Source organism: Drosophila takahashii, chromosome 2L, assembly GCF_030179915.1.
Source record: "Drosophila takahashii strain IR98-3 E-12201 chromosome 2L, DtakHiC1v2, whole genome shotgun sequence".
Classification (NCBI taxonomy): domain Eukaryota; kingdom Metazoa; phylum Arthropoda; class Insecta; order Diptera; family Drosophilidae; genus Drosophila; species Drosophila takahashii.
Window position 1 is genome coordinate 28,458,491 of NC_091678.1, and position 16,425 is coordinate 28,474,915.

Consider the following 16,425-nt stretch of genomic DNA (forward strand, 5'->3'; position numbering starts at 1 on the left):
AAACTAACGAAATTTAGCTATTTGTAGCTCTTTCCCGCTAAAGTAGCGGCTTTTTCCAAAAGTCGTAGAACAAAAGATTCCTATACGGAACTCTTAAGTGCAAATTTACTGATTCCATGACCCTAAAATACAGTTCGGATACCCTCCCACAAAATTCAATACTCAGGGAGCGTTAATTGTTCGAGCTGGCAACAGTGGCTATTTTCGTATAAAAATAACTATTAAACGTGACTTTTTACAGTAATGTGTTATATACCAAAATTTAAGGAATCTCAAGGGCTATACAGTTTAAGGTTTTAAAGAAAATCGTTAGAGCCGTTTTTGAGAAAAATAAAAAAAAGCTAAAAAAAAAGTTTTAAAAAATTGTCTTTTGTTCATATTTTTTTAACTATTACATTTACACAAATTGCATATAGAAGGCGTTTATAGCATTTCAAAATACCTTTCAAACGAGATGCAGCACAAGTCTGTAGCTTTAGTAGTATAGAAGTTACGGCTTTCCGAATTTTAGCTATTTATAGCTGTTTTCCCGCTAAACTAGCGAGTTTTTCCAAAAGTGGTAGAACAAAAGTTTTTTATATCGATGTGATGAACGTCATATCAAATTTTCAGAACTTAAAAAACATGTTTTGGACAAGTGGACAAGTGGACAAGTGGACAAACTGACAAACAGAATTAAATTTTCATTTTGGGAAGAAGAAGAAAATCTTATTTTGGCTATAACTTTTGAACGGAGCGTCGGATTTTGACAAATGACCCCTCATTCGACGGGTATTTTCAAAAGGAATACAAGTAAATCATTGCGAGGGGGCATTTATCCCCACCGGCCCCAACAGCTCCAAATTTCTAAATTTTTACTTTTTCACTTTCACCGCTCTCTCTCCCAATCCAATTGATTTTCTTAAAGTCTTGGTATGCAATCCTTTAAGTTTTTGCAATACCTTTCGATTGGTGTATTACTCATTACGATCTGACTATCACAGCAGATTTTCATTTCTTCGTGTATATATAGTAGTCGCCTTCGCACACTCTCCTGGTGCGCTTCGTCACTACATGGACTGCCGTCCATAGTGATATTAATAATTTTTATCTTTTTGTTTTCTTTTCTTTTTTCTTTTTTGTTTAGGAAATATTTATAATGTAATTTTTATCTTTTTTGTTTTCTTTTCTCTTTTTTCTTTAGGAAATATTTATTATCTTATTTTTATCTTTTTTGTTTTGTTTTCCTTTTTTGTTTAGGAAATATTAATAATTTTCTTTTCATCCTTTTTATTTTCTTTTCTCTTTCTTGTTTAGGAAATAAAATAGTAAAATAAATATGTATACATTTTATTAAAATAAATAAAACTTTCTGAAAATAAAAAAAGTCCTTTCTTATTTTAAGAAAAGTACTTTCTGGATTTAAGGAAATTTTTCGCAATTTTATGGCAATTTTTCTTGATTTTAGAAAAGTATTTCTGCTTTTCAGAAATTTTTTTCTAAATTTTAGAAAATTCCTTTCTAAAAAATACGGTAAATCGCCATCGACTGAAATTCATGGCGAATTTCTTGATTTAATGGCGATTTCGGGCTGTTTTTTTTTTGAGTGTAGGTAAAAAAAAAAAAGAATTGCCCCAATGTCGGCTGGGGATCAACAGCTGTGGTTAAATATTTCCGGAAATACGGAAAATTAAAAAAAAAACACCTAAATCTCCAACTCTTTGGGGTGAAAACAGTAGGTGTAATTTTGGAGACGAAATTTGCCAACAAATTTCTTTGTGCGCCCCTCGTCTTTAACATAATTTAAATTTTTGCAAAATATTTGATTTAGAATGGCATGCATTGGGTGATCCGTTATTTTATCCTAATTTAATCATAACATACTTATGTACATGCCAATTTATCGATGTGTGTGTGTGTCATTGCATGCATGTACGCACATGCAAATGTGACGACTGAAAGTTTTTCCCTGCTCTCCCCTTGAAACCCAATCCAAATTTTTTTTAAAATCAAAACAAAAATTCCTTATGCATTTAATGGGTTGGCTACACACTTTGACATCCATTAGATAATCCGTTCTGGTATCCAAATAGTACAAATTTTATCAGGTGTTTCTAAGCCAGAAAAAAAACATTGGCCGCCTCTCTTTCGCTTCAAATGCCTCTCTCTCTGCTCACTACTCTCTCGCTCTGTTTTTGCTGACGTTCGTGAGTGCTGCGAAAAACAAAAACAACGTGCTGCCAAAGAGGCCCCCCGCAACCCCCGCAAACAAAAAGGATCATATAAAATCAACCGTGGGTCCTTACTAATTGTATGGCATAGCTCCACACTTGAAAACAAAAACGGATGCGATCGCATAATCGGTGCGGAAAAATTAATTAAGTGCCACAACCGGAAGTCGGTGGGGGCTCATCTTCTGGGCTTTCAAAGATTTCCACAAACAAAGCTTAAAAAAAATAACAACTTGTTTGGGAATGGTTGATGTTTTAATCAACCAATTATGCATTTTTCGAGAGTCCTGGGAGTCCTTGGGAGCCGAATTTTAAAAAATCCTTTCTTAGTGCACACCTCCTCTAACACACGATTCAGACCCAATTTTTTCCAGAATTTTAGGTCTTATGGTTTGGGCTGGGGGAACATGACGCAAATCGACATCTACTCTTTTATAGTAATACTCGATTATGGTTCAATAGTAACAGTAATTGAATGTTTCAAATTTTAAAAACTTAAAAATCATTTTTATCAAAATATAATTATTTATGAGCTAAATAAATACAATACATTTTTTTAACTAATATGTAAATATTAGTGTTAAAAAAAAACAAAACGACACCATGAGTTATTCGTCTCGACGTGGGATTGAACTCACACTTGCAGCCGCAAGGTTGAAAACCATATGGGAAGTTCTTTTACAAACCGAACACCTTTTATTGGGTCACATTTTTGATTGGCCTGAAACTTTTTTTACACGTACTATTCGGAAAATAAGTAAACACGTGTATCAGGATTTGACCGAAAAAAAATTATTTTTTTAGTTAGAATTTTTTTAAGTTTGCCAAAAATTGTCAAATTTGAAAAAGTACCCTCTCATTGAAAATCTGTATCTCCGGTTACATGAATCCGATTGACTTCATGTCTTTTGCATTAATTCCTCTAAAACCTCTTCTTTCAAAATAAAATTTCTAAAAAAAAAGTTTTTAATTTCTTAAAAATAAAAACAAATTAAGATTTAAAAAATTTTTTTAACCATTCCCCCCACAAAAAAAATAATTTTTTTTTATTTTAATACTCGCGCAATATTGTTAGTTACAATCGGTTTTTGTAAAAAATTGGAGCCACTTTTAGTTTTTAAAATATCGAATTTGTTTTAACAAGGCCTCGGCTTTGACTATTTTTGGAAAACTTAAAAAAATTCTAACTAAAAAAATAATTTTTTATCGGTCAAATCCTGATAAAAAAAGTTTCAGACAAATCAAAAATTTGAAATTTTTTTTTTTTGACAAATCTGTTCGGTTTGTAAAAGAACGGCCCATATGCATGCACGTACGCGTTAGACCCCTAGGCTACCAATCCCGAAAATTCTGCCTGTCTGTCTGTCTGTCTGTAGGTAGGTTTCTGTGTCCAAAAAATTTATCCGAAAACCGAAAAATTTTATATCATCGTTTAAGCGGTGCGCTAAAAATTAAGTGTAAAACTATGTATTTACCCCATTCCATTTCTTTAACTTTTTGGTTTCGCTCGAATAAAAGAGTCAAGTAGAAATTTATTTCATGAATATTAACAGTTGGACGTAGCCTAGCCTGTAGAGCTTCTGTCTCCGAACAAAAAGGACCTAGTTCGATCCCCGACGCACCATTTTTTTTTTGACTCACAAAAAAATAAATATTCTATTTTACAATTTTGAAGATTAACTATTACTTTTGCGTTCGCCAATAAAAATTTTCGTCAAAGAAATGCTGGCTTAGGATACAATATTTTTCAGAGACCGTAATATTAATAAATTGTACTCTAAAAGTCATTGCCCTGCAGGAAACTGAATCATTTTTGGACCAGTAAAATACTAGTTGGGTCAGGAAAGTTAACTAGTTCAAGTTGTGTCCATTTCCTTGTAACGAACTTGTCCATTTTTCATATGCTTGTCAGCGGAAACAACTAGTCCATTTGCTACTAGTTTTGCACTAGTGACTGTTAACCAATTTACGGTTACAGCTGTTAAACTACACTAAAAAAAATATTTTCACGAAAAAACTAAAAACAAATCTCTAAACCATCAAGTGATTGGATTTCACTAGTACTTGACGATGCCTAACTTGACCCTCTCCTAATTTAGTAGCCAATTAATAGCCGTGGTCCTTAGAGGAATTCTGATAATTATTATGTAATCAAATACAGTAAATGATAATTAAATGGAATTAAAACAAACTTACTTTTTTTGAGGCAAATCGCCCTCTCTAGGACTTGAACCCAGGACCTTTGCATTTGTAGACACACTAACTGATTGAGCCATACACGCATCACATTTTGTAATGCCCTAACAAGGTTTATGAATTTTATTGTGACATAATTCAAAAACAGTGATTTTTCACATATATATTGCCTCGGACAGATTAAACAAAGTTTAAAATAAAACTAAAGCATAAACTAGCAAAAAAAAAAACAAAAAAAAATGTACAGAGACTGGGGATTGAACCGAGGACCTCGAGTGTTTGATTTGTTTAGTGTTAAATTTGCCAAGCCATTTACACTCTAGGCTATATTTTTTGATCATATGTGTTTCATTTGCAACTAGTTAAATTCCAGTTGCATTTTAACTAGACCCTAACATGTATTTGTTCTACCAGTTAAATATTTTTCAGGTTTTTTTTGTCAGAAAGGTACCAGTCCGAGACAAGTTTCTTTTTTACTAGTTTTGTATTAATCATTTTTTCGACTAGCACAAATTTTCTAGACCCTTTGTAGTCCAAATGCATTCAGAAAAATTCCGGTTGCTTTATTTTAGTTGTATAACTAGTTGTTTTTCAGACTAGTTCGCATTTTTCCTGCAGGGTAATAACGAATAATCACCCTGCAGGAAAAATGCGAACTAGTCTGAAAAACAACTAGTTATACAACTAATATAAAGCAACCGGAATTTGTCTGAATGCATTTGGACTACACAGGGTCTAGAAAATTTGAGCTAGTCGGAAAAATGATTAATACAAAACTAGTAAAAAAGAAACTTGTCTCGGACTAGTAGTTTTCTGACAAAAAAAACCTTAAAAATATTTAACTGGTAGAACAAATACATGTTAGGGTCTAGTTAAAAGGCAACTGGAATTTAACTAGTTGCAAATGAAACACATATGATCAAAAAATATAGCCTAGAGTGTAAATGTCTTGGGAAATCTAGCACTAAACAAATCAAACACTCGAGGTCCTCGGTTCAATCCCCAGTCTTTGTACATTTTTTTTTGTTTGCTAGGTGATGCTTTAGTTTTATTTGAAACTTTGTTTAATCTGTCCGAGGCAATTAATATGTGAAAAATCACTGTTTATAAATTATTTCACACTAAAATTCATAAACCTTGTTAGGGCATTACAAAATTTGATGCGTGTATGGCTCAATCAGTTAGTATGTCTACAAATCCAAAGGTCCCGGGTTCAAGTCCTAGAGAGGGCGACTTGCCTCAAAAAAAGTAAGTTTGTTTTAATTCCATTTAATTATCATTTACTGTATTTTATTACATAATAATTATCAGAAATTCTCTAAGGACCGCGCCTATTAATTGTATACTAAATTAGGAGAGCGTCAAGTTAGGCATCGTCAAGTACTAGTGAAATACAATCACTTGATGGTTTAGAGATTAATTTTTAGTTTTTTCGTGAAAATATTTTTTTCAGTGTAGTTCAACAGCTGTAACTATAAATTGGTTAACAGTCACTAGTGTAAAACTAGTAGCAAATGGACTAGTTGTTTCCGACGACAAGCATATGAAAAATGGACCACTTCGTTACAAGGAAATGGACATAACTTGAACTAGTTAACCTTCTTGACCCAACTAGTATTTTAATGGTCCAAAACTGATTCCGTTTCCTGCAGGGTATTGTTATTTTTAAGTTGTAATTGTCTCCCAACGATTTGAATTTTATCACCGACTTCATCCCATTTTAAATTGCTCGAGAAAGTGATTAAATACTGTTTTAAAATACTGTCAAAGTATAAAATTTAATCTACGGCATCTAGATGAATCTGAAAAATAAGTTATAAACTTTAAAGCCGTTGCGCACCGACTAAAACTAATTATTTTTTACTTTTCCTTTCTTTTATCAATTAAGGATACAAAAAAGCCCTATATGAAGGGGTGAGAGCATGGCCTTAGAAATTTCATACAAAACAAGTCCACCCTAATGTACATACATACACACATTTCCCGTGGCCAGCGCTAAAAATGCTTAGGATCTCGCTGCGATCTCTACTTGATTTAAAAAGGTAAAAATTAAAATATACAAGTAAAACATATTTTTAAAACATATGTCTGTTTTAATTTTTTTAGGATCGTTGGGGAAATTCATGAGGACAAATTCATGAGGACGGCAATCTTACATTAATATTAAAAGCAAAAAAAATACAAGGGGTATTATTATAATTAATTGTACGAAAATGTAAGTAAAACAATTGAACACAAAATACAATTTATAAAACGAAAGAGCCAATAAAAATTAAAAATAAATTTGTATGTTTCTTATTTTATTTAATGCAAGGAAAGATTTTTTTTTGTAAATGAAATTGCTAATGACATTTTTAAAAAGTCATCCATGAAATCACCTATGACACAAGGTGACACGATGATGGATTTTCCTAAGTGACAACCCATTGGACAAGTTCTGAATGTCCCTCGTGAAATCATAAGGGACATGTCACCGGTTGGTGACATCTCAAAGGACAATTTCGTATAAGGCCGTTGGTATATTCCCGGGGACTTCGAAAAAATTTCCTTTGAATTGTACTGAAGGAAAAAGCGGAACTCCCATACAATTTTCTCTATGTGGCATCCTCGGTTCGTCCTGAGGTACAAATGACATGTCCTCGGGCTTTCCTTTGGTGATTACTGAGGGAAAAGTGACATCTGGAACTGAAGGGTAGGATATAACTCTTTTCAAATATTTTCGAATTTCGATTTTAATTTTATCAAAATCGAACTACTATATCATATAGCTGCCATTAAAACGAACGCAAAATTAATGAGAAATAATAGGAAAATTAACATTTTTGCGATTTGTAAATTAATAGGAATTATCTGCAAGGGTATATTAGCTTCGGCTGGCCGAAGCTAGCTTCCTTTCTTGTTTTTTTCTAAAATTAATGGCGATTTTAACCCTCAAATAAAGAAAGGAAGATTAGAAAAATAAATCTTATAATTTAGAAACAAAATTGATTTTTCTGTATTTGAGAAAAAATTTTCTAAAAAACTCGTTCAATAGAGAATTTTTTTGAAGATTAGAAAATTTTTCTGAAGATTAGAAAATTTTTCCTCTTTATAGAATATTTTTTTAAATCACAGATTTTTTTTTTTTCTATATTTAAGAAAACATAATTTTTGAGTGTATCTGATAGTCGGGGCACCCAACTATAGCGTACTCTCTTGTCGTTTTCTTGTAAATAACCATACATTTAGATTTTTTAGGGTTTAAAGCTAGATCCTTTGCACGTTTGACAGTTAACTACACTTCGACACCAGTAAGATAAAATCCGTTGAATTTTGTGCTTTTGGTAATGGTAGCATTGACAAAATAGGTACACAGAGAAAAAACCAGTCTAAAACAAAAGAGAACGCTATAGTCGGGTTGGTGTCCCGACTATCTAATACCCGTAACTCGGCTAACGGGTGTGCGAGGGAGATGAATATATAACATTTTTTTGATTGCGTATAACTTTTTAATAAATGGTCCGATTTGAAAAATGTCTTCTACATTTCGATAGGTATAAATATTATTTAATTTTATAAATATACACAACAAAATTGCATTTATACTTCTCGGAAATCTGTAAAGGTGTGGCCGCCAGACACATTTTAAAATCGTTAGTGGCCGATTGTGGGCGTTATAGGGGGCGTGGCGCTCGGCTAAAATAAACTTGCGTAGGAAACCCAAGAATACGTGTGGAAAATCTCAACCTTCTAGCTTTTGTAGTTTCCGAGATCTCAGCGTTCATACGGACAGACGGACAGACAGACAGACAGACAGACAGACAGACAGACAGACAGACAGACAGACAGACAGACAGACAGACGGACAGACAGACAGACAGACATGGCTAGATCGACTCGGCTAGTGACCCTGATCAAGAATATATACACTTTATGGGGTCGGAAACCCTTTCTTCTAGCTGTTACATACTGTTGCACGAATACAATATACCCTTTTACTCTACGAGTAACGGGTATAATTAAGAAAAATATTCTTAAATGGGAATAAGTCAATACAGATTGCTCTTAACTTTAGACAAAAAAAGGGCAAACAATTTTAAAAAAGGACAAAAGTAAATGCTTCTCCATTTTTCTGTTTTTACCAATGGGTTATATATTTACTTAATTTAAATACATTTTAAATTAAATTCAATTATGTAATGTTCTTCTGCGCCCGACTCACAACCTTCTACGTTTGATCATTCGTAAACAATTTAAATGTAAAGTTATACGTCAGCAAGAGCTAGAGAGTGCAATAGAATACTTATTTGTAGATGTACGACGAAGAAACTCTCAAAATATTCTTATTGGCTATGCCTAAAGACCACATCGTACTACCTTCTACTCAGATCTACTTGCCAATCTGACTGCCCTAACATGGACATACAAAAATGTTGTACTATTCTGTGACTTCAACAGTGACCTTTTAACTTAAACTAGTCTCTGCGCAGAACTATTATCACTCGGACTTCAGCCAGCAAATGTCACACATCCCACCCATTTCTCAAAATGCTCACAAACCCTACTAGACGTATTTTTCGTAGATGACGCAAGTAAAATTCTGTTACGTGGGCATATTAGTGCCCCAGTCCCGAGAAGGACTTGGGCCGAGGGAAAGTCATCCGATGTTCAGGCACCAATTTTGCCGGCATAAGCTACTTTTTCCAAAGTGGACAATGGTCACTGCGCCTCGGAACGGATCGCTGCTATGTCTTCTTCAAATTCAGTAGCGCGGGGATTACGAGTGCTGCGGAAATTAACATCGGAGTATTGTTCGCTTGTCAGATGTCGTCCTTATGGAGATATTGGCAGCGGTGTCCGCCTCTTCAGATCCTTGCTAATCGATAGGCGTGTCCTTATCAAGGACAGTAGAATAGGACAACGGGTCTTGGTCTCCTGGTGGCATTGGACTCCGTGGGCAGATGCCCGAAGCCCGTGAGGAAAATCCTCCTCCCTCGAAGCTAGCGGCTACCGTCGGTATGAGAACAGAATAGGTTCTGCCTTTTCTCTATCCGGCTTGGGTCTTTTATACCAGAGTCGAGCTTTCACTTGGCTCCCGTCATAGCTTGGATTATTTAGCTGTTCCCACCTATGATATTTCTTATCTTAGGGGAGTCAACGCCCGACCGATGCACTTTGCCACCTCCCTGTTTATGGTTACCAGTAGGTCGAACGCGGTCGTTGTTCTGACCGAAAAGATCGTCAAATTGCACATTCCTTTGCTTGTTTCGGTGAGTCAACGGGTCGATTGCCCCTCTCCCTTTGCCTTGAGATTCGCTATTGTTTTCTTTCTTTTATATGACCAGGTATCTGTACCAGTTTTCTCGCGGCATGACCTTATCTACTTGACCTATAGCATAGATTTAAGCGCTGAGGAATACTCCATAACCTATCGGGCCTTAAAAGACATAAACTACTACATAAGCTACTGGACTCAGAGTGTAACTCTTACAACTGGCAAGCACTGTATACAATTCCCAATGTTGATTCACAGTTAGAGTTACAACAAATATGTACCAGTCAAAACAAAAAAAAATTAGAACCCATGGATTAGCATGAAAATAAAAAATACCATAAATGCGTGTGAAAACAGAATACTTGCACAAGCTGTACAGTTCCTTGAGAATAAAGGTCAATAAGTCATGGTGGTTACCTAAAAGGAAATTCTATCAACAGAAATTCAATAATGTGTCATCTGGTAAAGAATTCTGTAAGAACATAAAAGGTATTGGAGTAGGAAAACAACGTTGAAATCTCAACCTGTAGTACTTGATCAATCTAACAACCCGTACCTGAACACATTGCCAAACAACAACTGTGATACTAGCTTTAGTTTTGTTTGTGTGAGTCAGTGTGATGTCCTAAAGTCCATGTTAAATATAAAATCAAGTGCAATAGGTCTCGATAATATACATCCAAAATTTTTACTAATCCTTGTCCCAGGCTACTTACAGTTTGTCAAGTAATTGTTTGCAAAAGGGAAAATGGCATAGAAATTCGTTTTTAGATGGGAAATGTACAAGCAAATACTGGATTTTTTAATTTTTATTTTTTGGTATGTGGTTTATTAACCTATTATCTTTCCGATTGCATCAAAACATTTTAATTTTTCAACCTAAAACACCCTAACAAACAAAATGCAAACAATTATTTGACTCATAGCTATAGCTTGAAAACGGCTAAAGTTATTGTACTAATTTTTGGTGGGGTCCTCGTGGAGCCTGCCCTGCATTTAAACGACCTGGAATTGACCCTCTAAGGACGATTTTAATTATACTTTTTAAGGATTTTCTTCCAAAAAACATTTGCAGGTGATTCGTATGGTGCTGGCATTTTTGACGCAGTTTTCTCCCGTTTTGAGCGGTAAAATCGTCATATATATACATATATAACACACATTTTGAATACAGCAATAACATCTTCTACATTTCCAACATGCTGGAAGACCAAAAATAAAGGGTTCATATATATACCGATATCTATAGACCGATATAGTATATATACTTTCCTTTTTATCCAAAGCATTTGAGCGCATAGTCTCCACACAAATTAATTTGTATCTTCACGATCATTCACTATTGAATACACGACAACGTGGCTTTCGGAAAACCCGTAGTTGTATGACAGCAATTTTAACAAGAAAGGAAGCTAGCTCGGCCAGCCGAAGCTTATATACCCTTCAGTGGCGGATCTAGGATTTTGTTGTGGGGGGTGATATTAGAACATTTTTTTTGCTGCATATTTTTGTAGTACCAAAATTCCTTTCATTTTTCACCCGAGTGGGGGGTGATATATCACCCATATCACCCCCCGTGGATCCGCGCATGATACCCTTGCAGATCATTCCTATTAATTTACAAATCGCAAAAACGTTAAATTTCCTATTATTTTGACATTATCTTTTCTGACCTTCCTATGGCAGCTATATAATAAAATTGTTAAATTTAAATCGAAATTAGGAAATATTAAAAAAAAGGTAGAAGGAGAATACAATAAAAACCAAAGAAGCTATAATTTATTCCCTATTATTTTTCCATTAATTTTCCGATCGTTCCTATGGCAGCTATATCATATAGTCGTCCGATTTTTTTTAAAATTTTTTCCAAAATTCAGAAATATATAAAAAACATTGTTTACAACAGTAAAAGGTAACATTTCAAAAAACACCGAAGCTAGAATTTTTTTTCCATTATTTTTCCGATTATTCCTATTGGAGCTACTGGATATAGTTGTCAATTCCGGTTGGTTCCGACTTATATACTACTAGCAATAGAATGAAGACTTTTGGGAAAGTGGCTCCCATAGGAATAATCAAAAAAATAATAGAACAAGAAAGGAAGCTACCTTCGGCTCACTCGGTGCAGTTCCAGGGATTCCAGATACAGCGTTTCTATTTATTTAAATTTTGTTTTTAAGTAGTCAAGAATCAAAACGCCTACTTCCTACAAAGTTACAATGAATTTTCTTATATTTGTTTGAAAATTCCTATGGGAGCCTTAAGATATAGTGGTCCGATCCGGCTCGCTCCGACATATGTACTACCTGCAATAGAAAGAAGACTTTCGGGAAAGTTTCATCGCGATAGCTTTAAAACTGAGAGACTAGTTCGCATAGAAACGGACAGACGGACATGGCTAGATAGACTCGGCTATTGGTGCTGATCAAGAATATATATACTTTATGTGGTCGGAAACGTCTCCTTCACTGCGTTGCAATCATCTGACTGAAATTATAATACCCTCTACAAGGGTATAAAAACCATTGTAACTTTGTAGAAAGTAGGGGTTTTGATTTTTGACAATGTAAAAATAATATTTTAAGTAAGCATACCTTCAAGCGTATATAAACTTCGGCTGGCCGAAGTTAACTTCCTTTCTTTTTATTTATTAAGCGTGGTGTCCCCCAAGATAGGGTTGGTAAAAAAATCAATAGCACTATCGATACTATCGATGGTTTAAACCCACAATCGATACTGTCGCCTAAAAAAAATAATGGAATTTTACATGCAACTTGTGGTATATTTTAAGGAAAAATAAAAAAATTTTTTAAGTATATACTTAAGAACACGACAGTATTTTAATTGTTAAAGCTCAAGATCGAATTTTGTTTCACTTTAAATGTAAAAGTTAGATCGTTTCTTTCCTCATAATTTTTAAAAGTTTCACACATTTTCAATAATTTTTTCATAATTTTCCTTTATTTTTACAATTTGTTTTTTATTTTCTTTAATTTTTGCTACTATCGATAGTATCGATAGCGACCACTATCCACTATCGATTTTTTAACAACCCTACACCAAGGGTGGGTCCTCGGACTATTACTGTTTTCGATATATGTGAACGACCTTCCAAATGTCTTGTCCAATTGTGAAAATCGCCGAAATTGTGATTACGTAATATATGGACAGCCCCATAAGTGTTATTTTTGACGTTTAAAACAAAAAATTACAGCAGTCATTTTAAAATTAAAGTTTCAAATAACTGCTATTTCTGGTCCTTGGCAAACAATGAGAAAAATTTAGAAAGTGCATTTATTTCATGGATCGGATTATAACAGAGCTTTTGTAACAGTTTTTGCTGGATTGAATGAATTGATTACGTAATATATGGACAGCCCCATAAGTGTTATTTTTGACGTTTAAAACGAAAATCACACCAGTCTTTTTAAAATAAAAGTCTCAAATAACTGCTATTCTGGTCCTTGGCAAACAATGAGAAAAATTTAGAAAGTGAATTTATTTCATGGATCGGATTATAACAGAGCTTTTGTAACAGTTTTTGCTGGATTGAATGAATTGAGTACGTTTTAGAGCACAAGAGAAGTGTCCGAGCAGGAACAGCACCTGATGGAATCAAAGACCATTCGCCAACAAAATCGCGGCGCTGAGTTTTGTTCATTAGTATCTCCACACGAGTGCGCTGCGTTACTCCTGTTCGGGATCCGGCACAAGGACCGTTGCGCTAAACCCACGTCCCCCTCGTCCGTGCAGTGTTTTCAGTTCATTGCTCTTTTTTCCCCATTTTTGGGGCATAGAGCTGGCCTCCTGCTGCGAACAGTTGGAGCTTTTCCGAATGCTGCTAGTGCTCAAGTGTGTGCGTAGCCCCCATTAGCCAAAGGATTTATATTACAAGCGCACACATGAAAAGCACCGCAGGATATTTGGTTTTATTTGAATTTAATTGCAGTTTTAATCCGAAAGAACGAAGGTAGACCATCAGATTGCGACTCTGTTTTAATGATGCTTTGCTCAACTCTCCCAGCGTGTGCTAATTTAAATTAATGGGAATGCATTTTTAATAATTGCAGAGCACAAAATTCGCTTACTCGATTTGGTTTTGCGTAGCATATTACCAAAACTCAGGGGTGCGGAAAGCTCGGTCAAGCACGAAAACCCCAAGGGCCTAAACTCAACCGAAGGGGAGTCCCACGCAAAACATCAATAAACAGCGAGATCAAAGCATAATATACACCAAGAGGTCTTTCTAAGTTGTTTTAGGGAAATATGTGAAATATAAAACTTTTTTCCGCAGAGGTTTCAAGAAAAAAATGCGATACACCTGTTTATGTGCTGCATAAAGTAATATAGACTAAGGCACAAGTAATATTTTAAGCATTAATATTTTAAGTATTAATATTTTAATGGAAATGACTAAATATAGTTTGTAGTAGGATTGATTAAAGCTACTAGTATCCACCCTTGGGTAACAATCGTTCTTCGATATATTGGTTTGCCTGGCCAATTAAAGATTAACCTTATGGGGAAATATGACAAACAATGTCCGGTCTACTTCCAAAAAGTGCTTTAAGTTGCTTAAATCCTGATAAGAAGGGTTATGATAGGAACACTATAGGGCCGGTTTCTCGAGTCCCTGTCAAAGTCCCTGATAGCTATCTGTCCCAAAAACTTAAAGACCAGACCAACTGTTCGTAAAAGCAAATCAGCTTTCTCGACTCCTTTAATTTATCTGATTGGTATAAGTCAAAGGCAAAGTCAGCTGTTATTTCGTTTCTTTCGCTTAGTTGGCTTTGGAAAATCAGCTGACGTTTTATCGAGCCGAAAAGGCTTAGACTACGACGAGACTACCTTGTACAGTTGTACCATGGCATGGAGTCCGAGTCCTGTCAAAGTTAGTTCTCTCATTGATGCTCGAGAAAGCCAAAATGCCGTAGCTGGGACTTTAGCCGGCACTCGAGAAACCGGCTCTTAACCAGATATAAAAGGAACATTTTGATTAAAGGTAACAGAAAGTTTTTCATCCCCCAATATTTGGGATCAGGTGTAGCATTCCGAATGCTTGATATAAAGTTAAGCGGCAAAATATTTGTTTCCGTTAAGAGATATACAATGTTCATAAACTCACAAACGAATCCAAATTTAGCAACAATAACAAAAAAAAAATCAAGCAACAAAAGAGAAAGTTCAAAGGAAACATGGCACAGGAAAAGGAAGAAAAGAGGGCATTATCGCAGAAGATAAAAACAGAAACAAAATATTAAGAAAGTTATGAAAGTGAAATAAAAAGTTGTTCTGTGGCTTTGACTTTTTCTTTTTTGGAGTAAATAAAATCGCTTTGGGTGAACACGCATACAACTTAAAACTAATCTTAAAATTTAGTATTCTAATAATTTTATAAGAGATTTTCACTGGACCTTAAAATAAATATTTTTAACTCTAAGCTAAGTTGAAACAAATCAAGATTACAATTCGAATTGCATAAATTGTAGCGTTAAATTTTGAGTAGGTACGGCTTTAAAATAAAATTTCAAGAGTATTTTGTACTGTCTGAATGGCTGTCCTACCATGGAAAACACATGGAAGAACACTGCCAGAGCTCTACTTGTTATTACTACTGCTTGGATGTTGTTTTTCCCACATTTTTTATAATTCTGTAGCTAGGGCGAGTTCCTTCCATTTCCTGTTGCGCCATAAGTTATGCAAAGCATATGGCAAAGTTTGCGAGTGCGCAGAGGAAGCAGAATGCGGATGAGCATGGAGGGCGAAATGGGCGACAGGGCGATAAAGTAGCAATGCACTATCAGAGAAAAGTCAGTTTTTTTGGTATAAAAACAAAAATTTAAAGTTACTAATCTAAAAAACCAAAATTTTATTAATACTAAAATGTTTAAATTTATAAATTAATATATTAATACAATTTTTTAAAAAATTTACCAACGAAAATAATGAAAATTTACGTCAAGGTATGTTAAAATACTTCTCAAAAAATATTGTGTTGTAGCGGCCAAACGGCTCGTTAAAATTGCGGGCCTGGTTTTTTTTAGTGAAGGTTCCTTAGAACATCAGAGGGCTGCATTAAAATATTGAGCTTAAAGCGCTATCAGTTAATTCTATCATCTCATTCTATTCGGAACACTTAATTTAACATTTGTCGCTCGCGAGATTTTTTGAAAAAAATATTTTCTTACTTAATATTTTGTTGGTCTTTAATCTTCGTGGTATTTGGCCAAACTTCAAAAATTAATTTTTGAACTATATGATAACACATGGTTTATTATACCCGTTACTCGTAGAGTAAAAGGGTATATTAGATTCGTGCAAAAGTATGTAACAGCTAGAAGGAAGCGTTTCCGACCCCATAAAGTATATATATTCTTGATCAGGGGCACTAGCCGAGTCGATCCGTCTGTCCGTCTGTATGAACGCTGAGATCTCAGAAACTACAAAAGCTAGAAGGTTGAGATTTTCCACACATATTCTTTGGCTTCCTACGCAGCGCAAGATTATTTTAGCCGAGCGCCACGCCCCCTCTTACGCCCACAATCGCCCACTAACGATTTTAAAATGGGTCCTGCGCCCACATCTTTAAAGATTTCCGAGAAGTATAATTGCAATTTTGTTGTGTATATTTATACCTATCGAAATGTAGAAGACATTTTTCAAATCGGAACATTCATTAAAAAGTTATACGCAATCAAAATATCTACATATATCTATCTCCCTCGCACTTCCTTTAGCTGAGTTACGATTATTAGTCGGGACACC

The 16,425-nt window shown here is 34.7% G+C and overlaps 1 protein-coding gene across 3 annotated transcripts in view; it reads left to right on the forward strand.

Moving 5' to 3' along the window:
• Positions 1 to 16,425, forward strand: part of LOC138912040 (uncharacterized) — a 189,583-nt gene that overhangs the window by 151,004 nt on the left and 22,154 nt on the right. For 2 of the 3 annotated variants that reach the window (XR_011417678.1, XM_070211812.1), the window contains exons 3-4: positions 6,295 to 6,448; positions 6,513 to 6,663. The exons of the other annotated variant lie outside the window; for it this stretch is intronic. The gene's annotated coding sequence lies outside the window, so the exon portion shown is untranslated. Of the gene's footprint in view, positions 1 to 6,294; positions 6,449 to 6,512; positions 6,664 to 16,425 lie in introns of those variants that run through there. 3 annotated transcript variants of the gene reach the window in all.